The sequence below is a fragment of the Dioscorea cayenensis genome, chromosome 8 (assembly GCF_009730915.1).
Source record: "Dioscorea cayenensis subsp. rotundata cultivar TDr96_F1 chromosome 8, TDr96_F1_v2_PseudoChromosome.rev07_lg8_w22 25.fasta, whole genome shotgun sequence".
Classification (NCBI taxonomy): Eukaryota; Viridiplantae; Streptophyta; class Magnoliopsida; order Dioscoreales; family Dioscoreaceae; genus Dioscorea; species Dioscorea cayenensis.
In genome coordinates, this window is record NC_052478.1 from 21,069,794 (window position 1) to 21,070,037 (window position 244).

Sequence of the window (244 nt, forward strand, 5' to 3'; positions counted from 1 at the left end):
GATTATCACATTGACATATCCAAATACAACAAAACAAAGCAATAGATGGAAGACATTTCTAGTGAAGTTGTTTATCAAGAAAGTATCATCTATGACTAATTCTCTATGATTAAAATAAGATGATGGATGTTAGGATTTAGTTAATAAATCCCTATTATTATTAAGATTTAGTCATATCATGAGTTTGTTAGATATGGTTTCTTATCTCTTTGTATTTCGCTTAGTTGGTTTGTAAGGCTTTTAT